The sequence below is a fragment of the Plectropomus leopardus genome, chromosome 14 (genome assembly GCF_008729295.1).
Source record: "Plectropomus leopardus isolate mb chromosome 14, YSFRI_Pleo_2.0, whole genome shotgun sequence".
NCBI lineage: Eukaryota > Metazoa > Chordata > Actinopteri > Perciformes > Serranidae > Plectropomus > Plectropomus leopardus.
The window spans coordinates 2,698,708-2,721,347 of record NC_056476.1 but is presented as its reverse complement, the minus strand read 5'-3'; the positions used below and the strand labels follow the sequence as shown (position 1 = coordinate 2,721,347).

Here is a 22,640-nt window from a genome sequence, read left to right as displayed (position 1 = left end):
ACCTACAAACAACAATATTTACTGTATCATCAAGGCAACAAATAAGACTTACTAAAGCCAAAATAAAAATGAAGAAAAGTATTTTTATTTTACGTGGCAATACCTACTGGGATTTGTGCAATAACAACACTAGACCTGGCAATTTCTTGACTCTGGCACTTTATATTTATCGACTAGCATTTTTATAACTACCTCTTTCATATTGTGTGCAGTTTGTTTTTTGCAGTGTGCTTTATGTTTTTTATATTGTATGCAGTATGTGTCTTTTTTTAAGTCTTTGCAACAGCACTCCTAATTTTGTAGTATCATGCACGTTACAATGACAATAGCAGCGTTGTTTTCTATTCTGAAAAAGAAATGTCGAGGCATGTTGCAGTTTTGGTGGATTTCATATTATCTTTGCATACCTTACAGTCGAGTCACATAACTTTCTTAAAGGTCAGGTGTGTAAGATTTTGGTTGGATTTAGCTCAACTTGCAGTCTTCTGCAGCGTTTATTGTTCAGGAGGTTTTTAGCAGGACCACCCCTTTTTTTTTTTTTTTTTAATAACTGAAGATCTAGATGTACAGAAGGTTTTTTACTGGAGGCCGAATTATCAGTAGATGTCTCTTCTTCTCCAAAACAAACAGGCCTGGTGATTTAAACCGGTAAAGCACTGAATAAAGCAGGAGCACATTAAAAATCAGTGTTTTTCTTATGCTGTCTGGCATGTCGGAGACGGGCCATGGGCCCAGCATTATTTTGCTCCAATAACTTTAAGATGTAGACATTCAGGAGGTTTTTACCAGGAGCTGAATTATCTGCAGAGGTCTCTTCCTCTCCAAAACAAACCTACCTGTTGATTTAAACCGCTAAGAGCCCTGAATGAAGCAGTTTCACTTTACAAATCTGTGTTTGTGCCGTGACGTTAGCCCTGCACCTGTTAATCTGTGCTCACCTATTTTCTCCTATAATTTAAGATACAGACTTTTAGGAAGGTTTTACTTGGAGCCGAATTATCTGCAGAGGTCTCTTCATCTCCAAAATAAACAGACCAGGTGATTTTAACCGGAAAAAGACATTGTGTTTTTCTGACGGTGCTGATTATAGAGTGGCTGCTAACTAGTGCAGCCCAGGTAAAGACAAAAACATGCAAAAGGGCCAACAGAGAGCCTAGAGAGAGTTTAGTTTGTCCCTTATGGACTACTGTAAAAACATGGTGGTGCAACATGGCAGATATAAACAGCTCTTTCAAAGATAATGAAAACATGATCATTCATATTCTCAAGAGATAAACACTCAATACAACATACTCATTATGTTATGTTCCATTTTTGCCAATTTACCCCCCTGAATCCTACACACTGCACAGATACCTAGCAGGTTTTCTCCCAAGACATTTTATATCAGGAGATTTGTTCAGGAATTCAGCAGAATTTATTATATATAGATGGAGGAATGTTGGACACATATGGAGAGTAAACAGTGTCGCTGGTGCCAAAACTCATGTAAACAAACAGCTTTGCAGCGAACAAACAGGGAAATGTAGCATCTTGAAAACGTCACGCTGTACAATATTAGCAGCTTCACATTTACATTTTAGGTCCTCTGGGAATATATAAATAAGCTTATCTTCGAGATAATCATTTTGATTTTGAGAGTGCAATGGCCAGAGCCACAGATAAGGTGATAAAATACTGTATTCCCATAACCCAATGACAATTTAGAGGAGAAGTAATTTAATAGGCTTTAAAATACGATAACTTTAACAGACAGACAAAATGTGCAAAATCTATGAAAATACAATACATGTAATTATGTGCAAAATATTTCTTTTCTCAATACTGTAGTTCCATATTTGCCCATGAAACTGACTTTTTACTTAGTCCTTATTCTGTGACAAAAAGAGAGTCGATTCATTAATTACTGGCTCAACAGAAAAGTGATCAGCAACAATGTCCCCTATCAGTTAATCATTCAGATCATTCAAGTGAAGAATATAAACATTTGCAGCTTTTCTGTAATTCTTTATCACTGTAAATTGAATATGTTTTGGTTTTGAAGTGATAAGCAGACAAAACAAGAAATTCAAAGATGTTGCCTCAGATTCTGTGGGACTGTAACAGACTTTTTTTGTTGTTGTTAATTTTGGACATCTTATAGACTACACAGATCCATAATTCTTAATTTTTTAACTTTTGTGTTTTTATATCATACTGTTGCTCCCCAATAGATTTCTGTATTTATATAATACAAACACTCAAGCTTTGTTCGTAGCATGTCTGTTTCAGTAAACACAGTGACTGTGGTATCGCGTACAACCCCACTTAAAAAATCGGTAAAAAAACCCTTTCAGTCATTAATCTAATATATTATTATTATTGCTCTGACATATGACACTGCTTTTTGCTACCGGCTGACTGGACGTTTCCATTTGAAAACCCACAAAAGAAGTCAATGTTTAATAAGGATCAATCCACACTTAATGAATAATGTAAATAACTATTAGCTGTAGATGTGATAGAACGGACGGCTTTAAAAATAAAATAAAGTATCCTATGAACCATAAATTGTCAAAGAAAAATAGTTTTTCTTCATCAGGTTGGATTTTTTTTGTCGTCTTTTACAACTCAGCTCCTTCATCAAAATGAAATCAAGGCGCTTGTAATTGGAACACTTTGCAGAAAGACACACGATTAGCCTTTTGAACCTTACTTTTCCTTATCTTGTATTTTTAATTGGCGGCTGCAGAACAGAGGCTTTACAGCCCTGAATCCTCACAAAGTTCAGAGCCTTGTTTAAAAAATTCTGTGTGTTCCATGACCTTGAATTTGCCCCAAACAAGCACTTTTTTCTCCCTTATCATCCTGTGCGTATTGTGTAACTGTCCGTCTTAACCAGGATTACCTCTTTTTTTATCTGCCATTTGGCCGGCACTTTCATCCTGAGCTCCTGGTGGACTTGAGAGTGCATACATGTTGTTTTGTTCCGGTGGGAGTCGAGCTTCTATCTCTGACGCTGTTAACGCCATGCTCTACATGTCGACCCACTCAGGAGGATACACCATGACCCTGTCAGCACTGTACAGTGCACATTAAGAAAAAATGATGTAGGGGGTCGAGCCATATGGGTTGTTGATGGTTGACTACATTTTAAAATGGACTTCGAGGTTAGCTGTCATTTGGTGTAGGATACAGAGAGCAACAGTTTCTTAGTATATTAATATAACCTGTGTGTATTTTTGACTTTCCAAGACTTGAACTGTGTGCAGATACTACAGCTTCTAGATATGTTCTAAAAATCTTCAGTGTTTTCCCTGAGAGACTTACACACTCTTTAATAGCATTTAAACCACAGAAGTCAAACTTTTCATTACAAACTCTGAGTGCAATCCAACTGCAAGAATGAATGTTGCTTCTTAAAGTTTCTGCAAACCACAGATATGATTCTTTTTTGATCATTATGAAGTGGATACTATGAAACTTTATGGGTTTTTTTACACTTCAGCAGCACTGTGGTTAATGTGTAGTTTGGTTTAGGCACAAAAACCACTTGGTTATGGTTAAGAAAAGATTATATTCTGGCTGAAAATACGCTGATTTGATGGCACAATCCTCACCGTAAATTTAGTGTGGCCTTGGTAAAAAAACACTGTTTTTTCATGGCACTATCGAAGTTGGAAATGAAGTGTTGTCCCCGTAAAAAACAACCAGTTTTTGTGGCACAGTCCTGGCTGGAAACGCAGCAGTATCGCTGTAAAATCAACTGTTTGTGGCACTATTCTGCATGTAAATGAAGCGACATCTCAGTGACAACAAACACTTTGTGTGGCATCGTGCCGGCTGGAGACAAAGCACTTTACGTTACTTTTCTTTACGTTTCAACAACGCTGTGGTTAACTTGAGCTTAAGTTTGGGCACAAAGACCAAAGACCAAAGCAGGAGGCAAAGCAATATCTCAGTAAAAAACAACCACTTTTTGTGGCGCTATGGTGGCTGCAAATGGAGCAACGGGTCAAGAAACGAAGCGATGATACACTAAAAAAATAAACGGTTTTGTTGTTTGTGGGTCTTGAACAGCAGCCTGCAGCGTCCTGCAGCCTGGGAGGTCTTTATGCCAGCCAACATCTCGAACAATGACAGAGTCAGCTCATAAAAGACATCATTTTACAATCGTTGATATAATTAATATGAAAATCCAAATGTGGCTTGCGGAAAATGCCGACATTTTCTTCTGGCGACTGGGTTGCTGAGTGACAGTGATGTAATGGTTTGTCTATTGAATCCCTCTTGAATTATCTGAATACTGTCATTACAGTAGGTCCATGTCTTAGCGTGTGCAACAATTAAATCTTGCATAACTATTGAATCAGACTGTTTTTTCATTGATTTTTAATGAAAGGACACATTTTGTTGGCAACACGGCCACATAGTTGAACCTTGAAGCCGAGCAATATTTGAGGAATGCACCATAAATCACAAAGAATTCAAAATGTTTTCCAAACTGAGATAATCAAACTTCACAAAATGCACCTTGGAAAAAGATGCTTTTTTTGTATAACAGTCTTTATCTGTCCAAAACTCAAAACAGGGTATTAGACACGAGCTAACCCAAGGTCTTGACTGTATTCAGTATTTGTTCTTATTGATATAAAGAAATAAATATTATGTAAGTATGAGCAATGTTTTTAGCGTGTTTCTGTAATTAAGTCACTTAACCTTCTCTGCCTCCGCTGTCCATCTTGAATGCCCGTGTCAGTGTTGTGTTCACGGACGCGTGGGAATTTGGTTCACAGTGTTAATTGTCCGTTAAGTGTCATTCATTATTCGCTGTCTGGCAGGACTGCGGTCGCGTCAAGTAGCTATTGGTGAAGACATTAATCAATCAGCTCCGACAGTGTGACTCACTTAGCGCTCTGCTCCCTCAGTCGCTCTCAGAAGCACTTTGTTTGCATCATCGAGTCTCAGTGTAGAAATACAAGTTTGAGAAATACAGACTGCAACAAACAAGTTGTTTATTCATGTTTTATCTGCCAAATTTTATTTGATTTATAAAATCCTTAAAACCTAAAGCCATGCCCAGCTTTAGTTTGGTTGTCATAGCAATAGTTGAGAAATGCAAATATTATCAGCTCACTAAAATATGAGAAATGCACCCATCTTCACAAGTTGTTCAATAACTGAACCCAGTTTATATGTAAACTAGACATAAAACAATGTCTTAACCCTTAAAAATGTGAGCAAATTGGTTTGATTCTTTCAAAAACAAAGAGAGAAGGCAGTGAGCAACTTAAAAAGACATGGCCCAAAAATTTGCAAAAAATAGGAAAAAGGTTGCAAGAAAATCATCTTATAAATAAGCAAAAAAAGTAAATAAACAAGTAAAAAATAAACACAAGGTGCTGATAAAAACTGATTTATTTAATTTTTAATTTTTTTCTGTAACGTAACTTTAAATATAAAATTGTTAAAACTGGATAGTTTACAGGACTTTCACTTTCTTTTTTTCTGATCATCCCCTCTTTTTTAAAACTAATTTTTAAGTCATTTCCTTGTCAGCTTTCACTTATTTCTTGCAGTTTGTGGGACATTTTTCACCCAGTTGTGCATTACTTTTCCTCCTGATGTTTTCAAAAGAAATCAAACAAATAAAATTAGGTATCAAGGGGTCAAAAAGCTTGTGAACGGTGTCTAAACACAGCACAAGAAAACTGATATCGATCCAGGTTTCAAGTTAACATAGAGTTAAACATATTAAATTTCATATTGTACACTATATTATTATAAAATCATTATTATTGTGATAATGGAACCTCCATCTTGTCTTCCCTTTATTTAACTATTGTCGCACTGGCTGCCCTGCACGTCCCACCCACAGGCCCCCAGATGTTTCAAATCACAATAACTAACTCCCAGTGTGCACTGCTGTGCGAGTATTTGTATTTGCTGACGTGCTGCAGCGACTTATTGTCAGCTCGTACGAGGCGGACTGGTGGTGTAGTACATACTGGCACACAGAGACAGGCGCAGCAGCATCCCACACAGGGAAACATGACAGCAGAGACACTGAAATGAACTGGAGAGTAAATATATGGAGGAGCCGACAGCTCAGGTCACCTTGGTCTTAAAAGTGAATGTCAACCTCTTAATAAAAAATCATTCAACAGCACGTTGGAACTCGAGAAGTTACCTTTGAATTTATGTCATTAGGATAAAATAAAATCGCTGTGTGCCTCATTGAGAGTGACACTGTAGGCTCAGGTTTTTTTGTTTTTTTTTTCCCAAAATGAGCTTTAGTCAACAGGACTAACAAGGGCAAGATCCCCATTCTCTCTAAAATCTTATTGTTTGGGACTTAAAACGAACATAATATTTACATGTAAGAGGTCATATTTTAGCCATTTAACTGTTTAACACCTGAATGAAAAACGGTTTTCTTATGCTGCAGTCAGACACCTTTCACAAGCACTGCAATCTCTAAAACCTCAGAAAATTGGTTTGATTTTTTTTTTTAAAAATGTTGAAAAAGAAACCATAATGCACAATAATGCATTTGCAAAGATGTCCTACTAAATGCAAAAAAAAAATATGGAACAATGTGAAGAAAACTACATTTATAATTATGATACTATATATATATAATTATGTTACATAAAATATAATATTTCTTGTATAATGATCTGATAATCTTTTTAAAATGATAAAGATATTAGAGCTAAAGCAATTAACAGATTTACTCATTGACAGTTCCACCCAAATATTTTACAGTTGCATCTTTTCAAATGTGTAGATTCGCTGCTTTTCCTTCTTCTGAGCATTGTAAAAGAATTTTTTTGGCATTTTGGACTGATTGGCTGTCGAAACGAGACATGCAAAGACTTGAACCTGTTCAAGCAACAAACAGGGATGGACATATATTATAATAACTTACTTCAGCCCCCAAATATATGTAATTAGTCAAATTTAGTGCCTGCCTGTCACTAAAGGTTGTGAGAATATTGCAAAAAATATTTTTGACAATATTATAAGATGCTGCTTATAAATACAGCATTCCAGCACCATTTAGAGTAGCAATTAAGTATGTCACGAGCGTAAAAACGAATACGTACATAGTCATGAAGTTAATATTGATATTAACTTCAAGACACTGACACGCGTATTTATAAATTCTTTGGCTCCATATTCAGTGTGTGTGTTTGTGTGGGTGTGTGTGTGTGTTTGTGAATGAGAGCGAGCACTTTGTGTGAATGCGTCCGTGCATTTGTGTGCGGTTCCATGACAGACGCATTTTGTTATTCTCCTTGGCAAGCGGCACTTGGCCAGCATCTGTAAACGGACAATGCGAGGCAGGAGCCAGTCAGGAGGAGAGGAAATCCCACCCAGTGTTTGTCCACTAACTGTGTCTCTGCTGTCTTCCTGCTCGGAGCACAATACAACAAGGTGCCCTTTGCAGTTTATTGCAGCGTTTTTAATGCGCTCTGTAGGTGCACTGAATGTTAAGCCTGCTGCAGAGTGACTTTTTTTTTTTCTCAAAAGCAGTTATCCACAAGCGAAGGCTTCTGTTCAAAATGAGGCAGCTTCATCTATTTTCATAATAGTGGCATGCACTCTTGCAAAAAAAATATTAATAGCTCAAAGTAGGAGCCTGTAGTCTCGGCGGATGAAATGAAACACTTCTGCAGACTGAACCCTGAATGATGAACATCAGGAAATTATAATTTTCTCTAAAAAAGATGGGTGGTGATTTCGAAATTAATTCTTTAACCGCACATCAGATAAAGCGAGAAGCACATGCAGTATTATCACCAGTATTATTAGAATTACCATGACTATTAATCTACAATAATTTGGACATTGTGTTAAGGACAGAGGGAAATATGACCCAGCCTTCCACTTACTAACATCCACAGTGTCTGTTAGAGAAAATTGTTCAAAATGAATGTCGTCCTGACTCAATCAGTGCACACACATTTCTTGCCGTAAGAATGGCCCTCATTATTTTTAATATATGGGCAATATATTGTCATTAGTTAATTAGTTAGATCATGTCTGAAATAGTTGCAATTGTTGCATGTTGTTGCAATATCGATTTTGGGTTTTTTTTTGCAGATTTTCTTCATATTGCTCAGCTCTACCTTTCAGTAGCACCAGTTTAGATTAAATTAAATTAGAATCAGATTTCCAAGCAGATGATGACCATGACATGTAGGAGATATACACACTATAGATCCTCTTGTAAGAGAAAGCGATTTACAGCGCGGACAGAGGAGGCAGGACGATCCGTGCTGCTGATCTGACCATTTCACTCACTCACTCACTCACTCGACAGTTAAAAGTGTGTGTGTCAGCATCGCTTCCCCATCAGGGCCTTTGGAAACGTAAAGACAACAAACATTTCCTCTGTCTGTGTGTGTGTGTGTGTGTGTGTGTGTGTGTGTGTGTGTGTGTGGAGGGTATCTCACTGAAGAGGGGAAACATGTAAGGGAAACTGCAGGTCAAAGGGCACGGCTGCAATCTTCAATTCAATGCCACTTCTGCTCTGCACGTTTCTGTATCTGAGCAGTCCAAGATCAGACGAGCCTCCTTGAGATAACCAGTCTGTTTATTTAAAGGGACACTTCACCGAATTTCCTACCAGCTTTGAGGACAGTGCGGGCAGTATGCGTCAATAGGCGGGTTTCCATGACAGATTCAAGCAACAAAACTTAAGCGGCATTTTTTCAAATGTCGAAAACACAATTGCGAGAAGACTACGTTTCCACTGAGTGATGTTCTGCGACTTCTCTTTTTTTTGCGATAGATGGGAGTTTTATCTAAACGGACTTGTTTCCATCAAGGCAAATTTTATATTCCTAATCTGCGTCTGCAGCAGCAGTTGTAGGTTCTTTACCTCTCAAGCAAAAGCGAATGCCACAGCCTTCTTTCTCTTTTTCTCTGGTCATGTAGCACCAATTTAAAAAGTTGTTGTGTCTTTCTACTGCAGAGGCAGCCTAGTTTTATTAAAAGATCATCTCTCCAGTAGTGAAAAACTTTTTTTAAACTGTGCACTCTACTTTTTTAAATATGTTTACAAAACAGACTTCAAAAAATTGTCATAGACGGTTCAGATTCCAATTGCAAAACAGAAGTCTCGCAAGTTTTTTTTTTTTTAGTGTAATTTTTTCCCAACCTTTAAACACACAACAAGCAACACATTGCGCACCCGTCACTCCAGGGTCACCCTCCCACATGTCCTCGAGACATATTACACATATTGCACATATTACACAAAGTGGCAGATGAAAGAGAGACGCAAAAAGGAAAAAAATAAATAAATATAGGGCTAAAGAGAGGATTTAATCAGATTCAATCTGTGGAGGTTAGAGAGTTAATGCAGGACTCAGTTAATCTTCTGACTGTGTTCTTGAGTTTTTCTAAGTGTACTTTACTCGACTTACTTTAGTTTCTAAGTAAAGAAAGGATATTAAGTCTTTTAATCAGTAAGTTGTACCGGGGGACTCCACTGTAACAATATACAGCATTTGGCTATAAGTGAAGCAAATGCAGGTCAAGCTGTGCACTATACTTACTCACTACACTTTTGACTATATATATATAAAGATGCAGAATTAAATCTCATTTTCATAATATTTGGCTTTAAAACATTTGTACCACAGAACAGAAAGTGGACTGACATTTTGATGCACCTGTTTGGAGCCTTCCAGCAGAGGGCAGTGTGTATGTGTCTCTGTCTCACTGAACAACATCATTCATCCTGCTGACTGTGCCTGTGATGATATTCAACATCTTTTGCTCTGAAATCCTGAGTCATCCTTCATCTGCATTTGCATGGCTGTTTGTTTGTGGTTAGTATTTCATGTAAACCTGCACAGGACTGAGAGTTATTGGTCACATCTGTCACACCTCAGTCAGTCGAGTCCACAATGCAAATTCTACTAACGCGACTAGTAATCTTATATTGGTATCAGAGGGACTTTTATCCTTTTTTTTATTTGTCATTTATTACCTTTTTCCCTGCTGCTGACTTTGTTGCGCTTTGGGGGTTAATAAAAGGCTTTATTACCTTTTTATTTGGACATTATGAAGAATATTTATGAAGGTAGTCGGAGCAGAGAGGTTTGTGACCAGAGGGTTGCTGGTTCAGATCTGACAGCCTGTAGGAAAAGCAAGAACCAGTCACGTGCCCTTGAGCAAGCAGGGCAGATGCATTGGTTGTGAATGATTGTGTGCTGAAAAAAAAGTGTGTGCTCAGTCAGCCTTCTCCGTTAAAATGAGGGTTGAAACTTCCCCACTACGCTGGCTGCACTGGAGTTCTCATTTTACATGTCAGGCGGTTATGTCATGCAGGTTTTCCAGCTTACTCTAAGTGAGCAGGTGGGATTTAGTGTGTGGCTCTTTGCAGCGGCGCATGGTTGCTGAGGATTGATTCTGTCAAACTCTAGGCCGCCCTGGCATCCATTATTTTGATGCCAGACAAGCACGAGTTGACCAAAACGATTCATTTGTGCAGAGTGGCGCCCACGCTGGTGCTGGTTAACGTATTCTGCTCCCGAGGCTGTAGGAGGGAGTGGTGCGCCTCCAGAAGGTGTTTTTCAAGGATAAGAGCTGTTTTTGGTGCAAACTCTGTTGAAGCATTGTTTTGTTTAAGTCAATATTTGTTCTGTCACAGGACCAAGAAATACTGATGCATTTGAGTGTTTGTTTGAAAAAAGGAAAAGATGTTTTTACATTTTTAAAAAAGTGTTTGCACAAGTAGGTGATTAAAAAATCTATAATTTTGGTATTGAATGGTACAGCAATCTTTTAAGAAATTAAAACAATCTTTTCAATAATCTCCATCAGTATAATATAAGATTTAAGAAGTCAAGGATTCTTTCTGCCATGTCGCACGTGAAAGAAAACGAAATTAAGTACTCAGGTCTCAGTGGTAATCAAATAAAAACATTAAAATAAAAAAAGCAAGTCATTAGGTGATTAAATAAATAATATATTTAATAATAGATAATAGTAACAATGAAGTGAGCAGCGCAGTATGTAAACAGTAAAAATCCTAAAATCTTAAAAACCAAGAAAAATGTATCATCAAGTGCCCCGAGGAATATAAAATATAGAATATAATATAAGATATAATTAAAATATTAAAATCACAACAAAAGTACCTAATACAAACAGATAAACTTTATAAGTAACGTGAAAATAAATCTTTCGGGGTTTATTTGTGTGAGGCTGCAGATAAAAACAAGGTAATAGGAAGTTGCCAATAACGATTGTGTTTTGGACCACATTGTTGTGAGCTGCAGCGTGAGCGCATTTCCTGTTGTCTGAGTCACTGCTGTTTCGAAGCAGCCAATTTCAGGACAATGGAAGGTCAAAGAGCACGCCTGGTACCAAACCCTCAAAACATAAAACACAAAACACGCTGCAGATCAGCATCTGCCCGCAGCGAGACTGGGAGAGATTATCACAGTGTTGAAGGTTGAAATTCACAGTGTAGTATTTTCCCAGACCAGTCGCCAGAAGAACATGTTCGCATTGTACATTTCTACAACCACGAAAAAGTTACATTTGCACGTTTTAAACATATATCAATGTCTCTAAAGTGACGCCGTGTATGAGCTTCTCATCAGAAGCTGGAGGGGATGGTGGATGGCGTGTCAACTGAGCGAGACGCCTGCCAGGCTGCAGATCACTCCTTTGAGACCAACAAACAACACAACCGGTTGTGTTTTTAGCAAGTCATTGCTGTGTTTTTTCAGGCTTTTTATGGACCGAAAGTTGATGTTTTGAAAGGTTGGATACCGTTCATATTTAGACCAATACAAGTACTGCTTCCAGTACCTGGAATTCGGATGTCTCTGTAAAAACGACTGCTTTTCAAGGTTCAATCCCCTCTTGAAAAACAGCGTTGGGTTGCTACAAAACTTAACTTGGGTCCCAAATTCAGTCTAACTCCAGAATTAAGTACTTTAGAGAAATTAGTCTTTTTAAATATTTCAACCATTGATTTCCAACATTTATAAGATATTTTGAAAGAAATCTCTGAATTTACTTTACACGGACTTTAAAGGGCACCAATTTAGTCCAAATGTTGGTGCGTGATAGTGCTTCTGGGTTTTGAATGCCAGGTTTAGACATGAAGTGGAAGTGCACAGAAGCCTGGTTCCAGTACCTAAAATTTGGTACTGATACGTGTCAGTACCTTTTTTTAGTACTTTACATTCTTTGTAATAACAAAAATTTAATTTTTGTACAAAACGCAATTCTGCTTTGCTGCTCTTTTTTTATTCATTCGTACCATAGAGCTCATCTTCTGTCTCTTGTCTGTCTGTCTGCTTGTGAATGTGTATCTGGTCATCGAGCAGTGATACCAGGCTATTACAACAATAATATGCACAAGAAAATAGACCAGACACCAAAAGTATTGCTGCAGATTGGTATTGCAGCAGTAGTTTTAGCTTGGAAGCTGGCGGAGCGACCGTGGAGCTCCATGGAGGGCCTCCAGGCTTCAGCGCACTTCAACTCTTGTCAAACCTGCTGTACAAAACCCAGATGCGCTATCACGTGGCAACATTTGGCATCAGTTGGTGCTCTTAAAAGAACAAAGTTGGGTACTAAACCCTGTTTTTCTGTTGCAACCCATTGCTGTTTTTCTAGTAGGGATTGTAGTGCTAAAAGCAGTTTTTTTTACAGAGACACCATTCCTTTTCCAGCCAGGATTGTGCCCCTAAAACTGTGTATTTTGAGGCAAAACATAATCTTTCCCTAACTTTCACCAAGCCTCTGTACATGAGGCGTCCGTTTACCAACTGAGCTACTGGGCACCTCAAAACATCCTCTGAGATTTAAACTAAAATGGAATAGCCACTAAAATAACATCACTTTACCCTCACAAACTCTGCTTCTTTTTTATAGACAAGTGTGATGAAAATGTTTAAAAAAGGAAGAAAAAAAGCACTTTACATCTTTTGTGTTTGGAAAAATTGAATGGCCGTCTCCATCTCATGAGCGTTTTCTGGTCTGAATCGTTTTGATGTTCACATGAAAAACAGACAGGGGCAGGCGGAGCCACGTGAGCATGAGAGATGGCAGCATAACCAGTTTTATGTGCCTCAAAGAGATGAAAAACAAGCGCTCCGCTTTCACTTTTCCTCCCAGAAAAAAAACACACCATTTGGGATCAAGTCGGCCTTGATATTATTCTCAGCTGATATGTCAGAGGAGCAGTTTATCTCTTCCATTTTTTTGCGAACAAAAGAATAACACAAAAAATGTTACCGTGACACAAGCGCATAAACTTGACCGTCAGACCACGTGGACTTATTACGTTACGTTTACATTATATTTGTAAGCAAACAGCTCTCAGATTCAGACTAAACTATCAGTATGGTTAAGGTACCCACCTCACCTGTGTGTTTTGAATGTGTGTGTCATTGTGTCTCTGCACTGTGTGTGTGTGTGTGTGTGTGTGTGTGTGTGTGTGTGTGTGTGTGTTCACCTGTGTCGTCTCCGTTACACTGAGCTGTTTTTGCCTGAGAGGACATAATCAAGTTGTTCTTCTCCAAATTAAATCTGTAGCTAGTTTGTGACCTGAAATATGCCCTCATCCCCTTGGCAATACTTACAGCTCTGCACTGAACACCGACACACACACACACACACACACACACACGCACACACACACACACACACTCATACCCATACAGTGGGAATTGCGGGAGGGTATATTCTGATAACTCCTGCAGTGATGCGTGGGGGCAGCAGAGGAACAAAAACCAGCTGCTCCCCTCATCCTCCTTCTCTTCCTTCTCCTCCTCCTCCTCTTCATCACCTTTCTCCTCCTCCTCCTGTTTTCTTCATCTCTCGTTTCTCCTTTTATTCCCGAGTGTTATTGTGATTATCACCGTGCCTCTCTCTCTTCCCGTGCCAGAGAACAGCACAAACAACATCAACAACAAAGACAACGCTGAAGGAGGAAAAAAAATCAGACAGACTTCCCCCTAATGCACGCACGCACGCACGCACGACACACACACACACACACACACACACACACACACACACACACCATGCATACAAAAACTGACAGGCACACAAGCTTATAGACACACACACAAAGACAAAATAGACGCCCACACGTAGACAGAAAGACAAGATAGACGCCAACACACGCAGACACTGAAGTGTAGTTAAAACGTGCACACACACACATACACACACACACACACACACACACACTGGGCTGCTAATGAAGGTTGTTCCCAGTCAAAAGGAGGGAGCAGGATTCCCTCACTGATTGATGACTCATTGAGGCAATAGCTGTCGCTGTTTGTGCATCATTACTTTCTGTGCCGTATCACCATGAATACCACACCGCCGCAGACGCAGCCACCTCAGGATCCCCGCGGCTTCTCCAAACACGGTCGGCAGGATTTAAAACCACCAAGTGTAAAGTCTTAACACCGGTGCAGCGGCATGTTGGCATCCTAATGAGTCGTACACCACATCCTGACATCTGGCACAAGGACAAAAGGACGCCACACACACTGCAGCAGCACAGTCCTGCACAATAGTGGACTACAAATCAGTGAAATCACATCACTTCTGCAGGCCTTATTAGAAAGCCTAGCAACCAGATCATGTTTGCCAAATGACCGCGTGCTCAGAAATGGTAACTTCAAGAAGTATTTCACTGCTGGAAAGATGGCCTATTAAGCCTCCTGCAGACTGTGAGATTTTTGAAATCTTACAAGTTTAGTGCAGACACACTCTGCGACAAGGATTTAACCCACTGAATCGTCAATACGCAAGAACAAAATGTCATCAACGTGCATCGTTCATCTACGCTGCTGTAGTGGTGAGAGCAAAATGTAAACAAACAAATCGAGCCCTTGCTAAAGCGGCATTTATGTTTGTCAAAAAAAGTCCAGAGAAGAGGAGAAAGCGAATATGGACACGGTTGTGATTAGAGAAAACGGGCCAACTTGGCACGCCGATTTTGCAACAAAAGCTTGAAGTATGTATTAGCATCTGCTGCATTTTTGTTGGTCGGTTAGTAGATGTGGGTCGTAACAGCAGCCACACACTGAGATTCTCATCCCAAAACTGAGACTGTCAGAATTTTATCCAAGGCTCTTTCTTGTGCGACGTAGGAGCCACGATCAAAGATTTCGTCACGTTTTTCTTCGATGGTCATCTTTTTGTGTCAGTCTTTGTACACAGGGCAAAACCTGCCCTTATGTAGGGTGTAGGGGGCATTACCTGTGCTAACAGGCAATATCTATGTTGTCATTTACTGTAATTGAAGTGTTTTTTACAACATCTATTGCATGTCTGTCCGTTGTGGAAGAGGGATCGCTCCTTGGTCACTCTTCCTGAGGTTTGTATCCATTTTTCCCCGTTATAGGTGTTTTTGGGAAAGTTTTTCCGTAGTCGATGTGAGGGTCTAAGGACAGAGGGATGTCGTACCCTGTAAAGCCCTCCGAGGCAAACTGTGATTTGTGATAATGGGCTTTATAAATAAAAATAAAAGAGCAGATTTGGATGGTTAAGAACTTTTGGTGCATCTGAAGATGATTTCTCTTATCTTCGCTCTTTGTTTTCATACAAATCTGACTGAAAATCAGCGAACTTTTCCTTTAAAGTTCAGGTTTCTCAGTTGTCTTTTATTGTGAAATCAACTAAGAAACCTGAAAATTACACAGCCTGCGAGGACTGTTTGGGGAAAAAAAATGTGTTTGCAGAAATGAGCAATAAGGTAAACACCTGTGTTGATATTTTAACATGTTTAAAATGTGTCAAAGGTAACCGCTGTTTAACAGGCAGGTAACGTAAATCCACACATATCCATCAAAACAAATGTTAAGCAGCTCAAGTAAACTAGATTATCCGTGTCCTAACAGCTTTCACTGTTTATCTCGCCTCGGTTGCTGCATTATGCACCTGACATTCAGCAGCCAGAGCTCACCAGTGTTACTGAAACAATGTCTAATGTAGCATCATCTGCATTTAAAAACAGAGTCACAGCTGCTAGCCTGCTGCTAACGCTTATCCCTGAACGACCGGAGCATCCACGCCAACCTGTAACACCAGATCTTACTGTAACACTTTACCGGGAGCACATTTCCTCATTTTGGTGCAAAAAGTAACTGATCTGAGGGCATGAATTTACTAATTTGAAGTCACAAGTTAAAATAACAAAATAACCCAATAACCCAGCTCCTGTGTGGCCCCTTGGAAAATAGCACAAAATGACAAAGTGCAGAAAATGTATCTGCAAACATTTTTTTCTTGTCTTAACATTTCATTTTCATAATGTGTGACAGAAGAAAATATGCATTGTATTTTAGTCATCCATGGTCCATTGTTATTTCACTTTCAGTGGCTGACATTTAATATGCGACTCAGTTGGCTCGGGCGGTATCTGTTTTGTCATACCTTCATAATTTCATGGCATTTATGGTCCTGTCTGTTTGGGTAAATCTGTATCTTCATGAGTTGAGGAAAGTTCTGCTAGTCACAAGGCTAATTTGCGTGATTTAAAATAAAGCTTTATGCTAATAACTTTAGCATTTTCTATATGTGGGGAAAAGCGTCTAATATAACACAAATGTTTTGTTAAGAAACATACGAGCACAGAAACGGCCTTCCAAAGTCCGAATTACAAGTGTGAAATTCTGATGAAACCTGAGTTGCAGAGTTGTGACATTTCCGTGATGTTTCAGGGCAGCAGAATGGTGGAAACCATGGCAACAGTGTCAACAATTGATGTTAAAAAATTATTTATATCACTATTAGCTGCAGCAAGCAAACAAACTTTGAACTATAACTCATGCCAGGCATGCATACTAACATTGTTAACTATGTTATTTTATAAAACGAGTTGCCAACTTAACATCATACATGCATAAACATGGAGAGTAAAAGTTAATGTTTGGTCAATGGTAAGATTTTTTTAAATTAATTTACATATTAAATATAATTTTTTTTATCACATTTTAAGTGTAATATGGTATTAATATTAACTGCTGTCCATGTAGAGTGACCTAGATTAAATATGACATTTTGGAAAAATATAATATATATAATCTATATCTTTTTAAAATAAATATATACAAATATAAATAAGTTGGAAACACCTATTAGCATTAAAATGCACCCATTGTCTTTGTAGCTTCCATGTTTTTCCCACTTTTTGAACACAACAAAGCCGGAAGAACAACTTCCCATCTCGGAAACTACAACCTCCCGACGTCACATGAACGAGGCAACACCACCGCACAAGTATAAACGTTCACGATGGCGTACACCACTTGCGTAAATTACAGCGAAGGCTCTGTGTTGAGCAGTTATAAACTATAAAAACGAAAGAACAAGCATCTGTCATGTTAGGAGGAAAAACTTGTGGGAAGCTACTGGTTGCATGGCAACGAGTGGCACTGCGTTCTGTCCTCAGTGCTCCTGCTGATGGCTAAAGTTTTTGTTATTGTGGACATCTGCTGTTAAATGTGGAACAGAGATTTGTGCATTTATGTGCAGCCCTGAATCATATGTCTGCTCACTAAATTGGCACTCACTCAACAAAACATTGGGAACGCCGGCTTTACTGTAAAGTGTGTATCTTTGGGTTTGAGCCAATGGTCAGAAAAAAAGACATTAAATGAAGCCATGTGGGACTCGATGAAATTCTGATGAGTATTACAGTATTATAATTCTCAGTTTTAAGACCAAACAATTCATCTTTTAATTAAGGAAAATAATTAGCAGATTCATTGATAGGCCTAATGAAAATAATTGCTAGTTACAACTATGCTTCAGAGATGATTGTCATTTTCAGTTAAATAGGTAAATAGATGAAGGAGAAAGGAAATGAAATTAGTAGTAATAATAATAATGCAAAGCAGTAAAAAAAAAACAACCTTTATTTATATAGCATTTTTCAAGCTTAAGTAAAAATTGCTTGCAAAATAAAAAAGATTTACAGAATAAAATACAATGTCAGAAACCCATACATTATAATAATGCACAGCCTGATTTTTTTCTGGTGTCTTTGCCCTGTTGTCCACTTCACTTTTAATGTGTCTTTATGAAACATGATTTTGACTTGCAGTTTTGTTTGCATTGAGACTTGCTGTGAAAGCTGTTGGTGTGAAGCTCCGGCTCTGTTGTTTAGAAAAGGTGTACACCGCAGGCACGTGGTTCATCTTAATAACTGTTGATTGTTGACTTTGAGCTTCACGAGATGAATGCTGTATATACTAACTCTCACATTCTGATCCTGCAAAGAATATTATTTCCACATGTGCTGTATTTTATATTCTTGTGATTCATTTTGTTTGGTTATTGTGTCGCCGTCGTTTCTGCCATCAGCTCGTTTTCGGTACGATCCGGTTTTCTGTGAGATCCGGTTTAGTGATGAAGTGCAACAGAAATGACTTAACTGAGTCTTCTGGATGCAGGTTGAACATTTATGTGCAACCGCCCCCTCTGGCTCTCTGATTGTTACACCCTCTCACATATAAACCCTTATTTTAGTTGCTTTTTTTGTATTGAAGCAGCAGGAGGTCTGAGAGAGACACATACGCAGGATAGGTGTTTCTGGCAGGAGTCAATCCCAGGCCAGCAGGGGGGTACATGTGGTTCCACAGGCGGCGGTCCTAACTGCTAAACTCTCTCTGTGCACCTTATTGCTTTTTAGTGGTTAAGGCGGTTCACAAGTGGTGATTCATCACTCACTAACACACACACACATACCAAGCTGTGAGCTTCCTGGAGGCCATTCCCACCTCCAGCCTTGTAGCACCCGCTGATGACGAGCCGCAGAGCAGCCAGAGGGTCATTCCAGACGCCTCCCTGTGCACTCAGTATCATCTGACACTGAAATTTCATCTGTGTTTTTTAAACACACACACACACACACACACAGACGTCCCACTCCAGGTATGTGGTGGAGCTACCTTTTGATGCCAATTAGCTTGTGAGAGTGAGCAACCGTTTTTACTAGATGTGTCGCTCTGAGCAGAAACAAGAAGCAGACCTGGCTGCGAGCCCTCAGCTGGAGTCGATGGCTCGATGGGTTTTTCTGTTAGAGTGGGAGAGAGGCTGACAGCAGCCTCTGTTAGGCCATAACAGTACACACACATATATATGGTGCAGCATGTGTGTGTGCATGTCTGGACAACATTTTTTTTTAAGTATTAACAAGCATCATTGTTTAGCATCAGCTACTCAAACTAAAAAATGAAAACACTTAGGGCCGTTTTGGGGGCCTGAGACGCAAACTTTTGAAACCGGGTTCCAGAGTGTGAATTTTTGAAAATACCACCCATCTATTGTCGTGTAAATTGGCAAAGCGCAGATCGTGTGAGAACGGTGACGTCGCGGCTGCATGTGGCACATGTGCGTGGTGTTCTTCTGTGGTGTATCATAACAAAGTTGCACCACCAGCTACTGGCCTGGCATGCGTATTGCAGCGTTTTTGGTTGTTTTTGCGGATCAGTGTGCACGAGGATCGTTGCACAGTGTCATCATACGACCGCAGATTTTTTTGCAAAATGCAAAGGAGAGACTTTTCCGGTTTTAGTAGGGCTGTTTTTGTCTAAACGTGACCTTAGTTTGGCTGCATTTTGTGACTTGCCTTTTTTCTGAAACTGAGAGACTGCTGCTAGTTTAGGAATGTAGTGAAGTTTCTAATAAATGAATTAGTTTAAACGTGCTGTTATTCTGAAGGTCAGGATGGGCAGGAAAGTCAAATAGCACCTCTTTTCCCTGATGAATAACTACTTCTAGGGCACCTTGATCAAAGTATATAATTGCAATTTTGTCAGTGATTCTAACAATTCTTTCATTATCAGTTAATCTATCATAATTCTTTTTTTACCAATTGTTAACAAAATGTCAGAAAATGGAGATAAAAGCAGTCCTTTGACTATAATATGGACTAATGGTTTCAGTTTTGGACTGTGGTTGTAGTGGGCAGCCTCCAGGTGTGTTATGGTGCGGAAAGCAACCCTCAACAGAATCTCAGTAAATGAAAAGCTATCCTCGTTCAAACATAGTTGCTTTGTTTTTTAACAGCTGTGTTGTTCTGGAGTCTGGTTTCTGGCTATGAGGGCTGCTATAATTAGAGTAAAAAATTAGTTAGATATTACTGTTTACATAACTTCCCCCTTTTCTTCTCATGATATTATGACGCCAACGCTCTCTCTCCCTCTAACATCTGTCTGCCCACTGTTTAATCTAAAACGCTATTGTTGTGAGATGGGAGGTACAGATAAATACAAATATTTGTATACCTGTGCTGATAAAGCGCCACTAAAATAGAAAACATCAGCATGGCTGTCATATTTGCCAACATAAGCTTATCAAATATTGGCATTTTTATTGACCAATAAGTAATATTTAATTGAAATACACTTGTGCTTCAATAGGCAAGTTTCCATTACAGATTTGCACAAAACTTAAGTGATAATTTCAAAATGTTGATAAAACACAGTTGCGAGATGAGTGCGTTTCCAATGAGTGACATTATGCGAATTCTCCTCCAAGAAGCATGGCGATTTTGGCAGCCACCGCATTAGCCGTCATTTCCAATCAAAGGCCTCGTAGGCGTGTTATGGAGCTATAATGGATTTCTTATAATGATCAGCTCAACTTTCTCAGAGTTATGTGATGCAATAACAGCTCTTGTAGCTCCTGCTGCATTATGAGGGAGCGGTTCCTACTGACAAGCACATAGCCATAGCATCATGTGACCTAGAAAAGACAAAAAAGTGTTTCCATAGCAGTTTTGGGAAATATGGCTTTTTCGAATCACCTGAAATACCACCTCATGTGAGTTAAAACTTTTCTGCGATAAATAGGGATTTTTTTAAAAATTGACGTGTTTCCATCAGGCATATTTTATATTCACAGTTTCAATTAGTGCAGTTTGAGAGTTAATGGAAACCCGCCTACTGTTAGAGACGAACCAGTTAACATAATGCAACATTTAGCAGATAAAGAGACAGATATTATATTCAGGAGTTCTTAGAGCACAGAAAAATAGAGTCAAAATTTGACTTACATTCATCAGGTGGACACAAACTCCCAATAAGTCATAAAGTTGTTCTGTAACTCCTAAATGTGTAAATAATCAACTGTTTTCTGACAAATTTTACCAAATCAACTTAAATCAATGTTGCATTTGCAGATTTTTTTCTCTGCCTCCATGAAAATCGCTTAGTGCAGCTTTAAAAAGTACACCTGAGGGAGCCTTATGGCAAATATTTGTGTACTTCATGTTGTGTGTTTATTCAAGCAGAAACGTGCAAAACACAGAACAATGGCTGTTAGAGGGCTGGTGGGGCCGGTTTGACATGACACTTGACCTGTCGATCACCTGATAAGATCCACTAAACTCCTACTCAACAGCAAACAGGTTCAAGACTGAAAGAAAGAACTGAGGAGTCTAAAAAACCAAGAGGAAGGAGGAAACCAAGGAAATGTAAATGGAAAATACAAAAACATGATGAGCAAAGTGGATGAAATATTACAAGGCAAACATGAAAAAACATGAAGAAAAATGGGATGAAGAATTAGAAATAGAAATAACAGATGAAGACTAAAGAGTTTATTAAAATTTATTGAATTTAAGTTTATTGAATTTGCTTGATCATAAAAATCATAAATATACTTTCTGACCCCAGAAATTATCTCAAAAATATAAAAGATCAAGTTCTCAGTGCTGGAGGAATTGTGGAGAAAATAATGCTAACTATTTACATATTTTCTATTCATGCAAAGTATTTAATTTATATTGGCTAGAGGTGTCTAACTTAATTCCAAAAATATATTTTAAAACTCTTTATTTAAAAGCAGATTATCTTATTTTGGTTAAACCTCCAGCTAAAAAACAACTCCTCATACTCATTAAAATGGAATAATATGATTCAAGAAGTAAAATTAATGAAAAAAGTGACTCACAAATTAAGAAAAATTGAATTTGTGTTTGAGAAAATATGGATTATGGAAACCTAGTAGTCATTACTTTTAATTATGTTTTTTTTCTTTTCTTCTTTTCCTCTCTTTCTCTTTTTTGTATTGCAGATATATAGGGTATTTTCCTCTTTTTTATTATTTATCTTTTCTTTGAATTTAACTACAAATTTTCTTTTTAATAAATAGTAAAGTAAAAAAGCTAATAAGCCGGGAAAAATAAAATATATTTAAAAAAAAAAAGATTTCAAAGAAAATGTTAAAAGTAAGCAAAAGATTTAAAACGTCTCTTCTTACACAACAGATCAAGGACATTACATAACCTGAGTACAGCTGCCTTGAGACTGTAAACACTATATTTCATTCATGTTTTTTTTTTTTAGCAGAGGAGTTTGCAGAATTTTATTTTTTCAATTTACAGTTTTTTTTCCCCTCTATTGAGCTTAATTCAACACCACACTGGAAACCACCTCAGGTGCTGCCAGGAGCCACCGTGTTTTTGAGATTTGACTTTTCTGATTGCGATAAATAACAAAGACGGAAATGAGCGTAAATCCAACCTCAAGGCTTCAGCGCATCACTTCAAGCACCGTAACATGACGGGCCATGTTTTCCTCCAGTTTGTCAGCTCACTCGCTTTTATTGACATTTTCAGAGACTCGGGTCGTGATGCAGCCGTTTGGTGTTTT

General features: G+C 38.5%; 1 protein-coding gene across 1 annotated transcript in view; it reads left to right on the top strand.

Moving 5' to 3' along the window:
• The window catches only part of slc4a11 (solute carrier family 4 member 11), a 142,073-nt gene that overhangs the window by 512 nt on the left and 118,921 nt on the right, over nt 1-22,640 (top strand).